General features: G+C 42.5%; 1 long non-coding RNA gene across 1 annotated transcript; it reads right to left on the bottom strand.

Annotated features, from left to right (window-relative positions):
• Window positions 1-686: 686 nt before the first annotated feature.
• On the bottom strand, window positions 687-2,432 carry LOC142574419 (uncharacterized). The gene is made up of 2 exons (XR_012826528.1): window positions 1,658-2,432; window positions 687-1,277 (listed from the first exon to the last, which is right to left on the bottom strand). It is a non-coding gene; the product is annotated as an uncharacterized LOC142574419 (long non-coding RNA).
• Window positions 2,433-3,149: the final 717 nt, after the last annotated feature.

Raw genomic sequence — 3,149 nt, 5'->3', positions numbered from 1 at the left:
TAAAACAAGGGTCGCTATAACGACGTGTCACACGAGATGAAGGCCACTGAGTGTACAGGTGGTTTACTTTATATCCAACAAGCTTGGTTCTTCCTTTGCTAGTGAGTAAACTCAACTTGCCCCGAATACATGGCCTGTGACAAACTATGTGCCAGATGCTGTGTCCCCTGCAAAGCTTAAGATGTGTATGAGATCCTGACACCCTGCAGCGGCTTCTACACTGGGCAAACAGGCTACTATAAAAACGACTGCCTTTACTAATATGCTAATAACATGAAAATGGGCAGAAATTTGGCTATTCATTGGACCCAACTGCAGGTGCAAGCCACTCTTCCACCAGATGTGTGTTGTTCACAGAAACTGGAGCTATGCAAATGCAGGTAAAAACAATGAAGTTTGAAAGTAGTAGAGTTGAACTATATTCTGCACAAGCACTGCTACCTACAGCGCTGGTACCTTATAGCCACAATTCATGGCTGCACCACCATACAACGGCACTATTCTTGAATTATTAACTTCTATTATATTTATGGTGGCCATATATTGCTATTACATATCATCCGCATTGTGTGCAATATGGTTAAATGTCAATTATGATAGCCATTCCTAATCTGAAATGCAACAAAAGAGCAAATATGGGCAACAAATTGCAATTCAAAGAGACAAAAGACAACCAGTGCACAGAATAAGTGAGACTTCCTTTTATTAAAAAAGAAATGTCACATGTATCATGCCACTAGCAGTGGGTAGCAATCTTTCAAGCTTGGGTGACACAGGCAAAACTTAGCAAAATGCTACAATCGCGCTGTAAAATGGCCTTGGACATAAAAAACCGACATCATATTGTACAGAATGAAAGGGCAAGACTCCATCCAAGCACCACATACTTGACATGGTGTAAAAAATGTTGACATGCCCTACCCATAAAGAAAAAGCAACAAACACAGAAAACACGCCTTAAAATGCAATGTGCAGAGTCTGAAACCAAGAAGGGTTTTGCTGTCTCAATTATTAAAATTGTCAAACTGTCTCGTCACTTAATGAACCTGCACAGCTGAAAAGGAAGGAAGGAAAGCCCAATAGCAGGGCTGCAGAAAATGTCACCGAGCAAGTATACTTTGCTTACCAACGATACCTGTGGTTTAGTTGCGGTCTGTGTATAAACTAATTGTGTATAAACTTTTCTTGTTTAGAATGGTTTAGCGGATAGGAAAAAAATGACCATAAGAGCACCAGGTGTATGCATAGTCTACGCACAAAAAGCCACTGCTTTCTTACTTTTTTTTGACGTAGTAGTTCTGCGGAAACCCGCAAGGTGGAGAGAAGTAATGAATAAAGGGAAAATCAGACATCCACCAGTTCGTAGCGATTGCTACAAAGGAAACCCAAACGGGTTCCTCGAAAGAAAAGCCTCATAAGAAAAATTCGTCCTGGTCCGAGACTCGAACCCGGGACCACCGCCTTTCCGGGGCAGCCGCTCTACCATCTGAGCTAAGCAGGCGGCTAGCAGATGGCAGGGCGAAGTCGAATTTGTCGACAACACGAAGCAAAGGCAAGGGAGGCTTTTTGAGGCTTTTCTTTCGAGGAACCCGTATGGGTTTCCTTTGTAGCAATCGCTACGAACTGGTGGATGTCTGATTTTCCATTTATTCATTACTTTTTTTCTCTCTACTACAATTCATGAGTTTTAAGTGCCTTAATAGCACTGCTAACATTTTACTGCAAAACACAAAATTGGGCAACTTGTAGCATAAAGAACATTGCAGTTTCACTCATAATGGGAAACAATGATGCAGTAGCTGGTGAAATATGCGCAGGAGGCTTACTTCATGCAGTGTTTGTTGAAGTGAACACTTGCCAATGCAAGTCGGTAATCTCCTTAAAAAGTAAAATAAGTAAGAGTCGTATTTATTTGTGGGAGTTGTGCCTCGCAGTGTTAACGTGGAAAGACTCTGCTTTTCTTCCTCCTCTTTCATATCCGGACTTAGCCACTGATCTACACCAAAACAACCCTTTAGCTTCTTACTGCTGAATTCGTTTTGGTTTTCTCAAATCTATATTTGGGCTAGCCATTGCTAGGTCTTGTGCTTTGCTTGAGGAAAACAAGACACCCACAGCTCCATCCAGTAAATCTGAGAAGCCAAGTACTAGAAGACGATTAATGAAGCAGGTGCACCGAATCATTGTCATCACATGTAAGAAGAAAATTTAACATAGGACTGCCTTCACAAGTGGGAAGGTGATGTGTAAGAACTTGAAGGTGTGGATGCCAGCTCTATATACAGTACGCAGACATTGAGCAGGTGTTAGCCAATCATGGCACCTGTTGGCTAGATCCCGCTCTCCGGGATCAGTATTCACCGCGACTGAACCTTCAGCAGAGTGGCTGAAATGTAGAATTGTGGACTGCTACTCTTTTGATCATATGTTTGAATCCTCGATCGCAGCACAATGAGAACTTTATTTGCAATATTCTAGCAAGAAAGTCGGGAATTCCAGTGACAACACCAGTAACATCAGAACAACCAGGGGAGTTCGGCCATAGCAGCTATTGCTGTAAAAAAGAAGACTGGCATAAGCACAAGAATTGAGATGGGCATACTACATGCCTTTGTTCTGGTAGTGGTCCACTACTTTGGTGCTACAGTTAATGATCTCCACTGCCACTGGACATAAGAAGAGTTCTTTAATTATACACTCGCGCACCCGCCGCCTCTCAGATCGCCTAAGTGGACATACTATGCTGGCTGATAGCGGCCCCCTGCCACTTTTAGTATGCTTCACCGCGTAACTAAAATGTACTGCGGCGAACAAGCTGTACATTTGTATTGAGTGAATAAACAAATGGTTTTTACAACAGTACAGAAATAAACGCGCACCATGCATCATTCTACCACACGAAAGAGCGTCGCAACATACGGTAGCTGATTCACACAGGCCGTGTAGGCCAGTTATCAGTCGTAAAAGGTATTATGGGTGACTCAAAATTTCAGACACACATGTGTTTATGTTTACGTTCGCACTCCTTGCGTAATAAGACTCCCAGAACTTCCACAATAGAAAGTAATTTACAACACACAAACGCAAAGAACACTACATGTCTCGTTTTCAACTCGGCCGTCATGCAAATGACATATAGCGCGGAAAAA

This window comes from Dermacentor variabilis, chromosome 3, assembly GCF_050947875.1.
Source record: "Dermacentor variabilis isolate Ectoservices chromosome 3, ASM5094787v1, whole genome shotgun sequence".
Classification (NCBI taxonomy): Eukaryota; Metazoa; Arthropoda; class Arachnida; order Ixodida; family Ixodidae; genus Dermacentor; species Dermacentor variabilis.
Note: the sequence above shows the minus strand (reverse complement) of the source record. Positions and strands in the feature narration are given on the sequence as shown.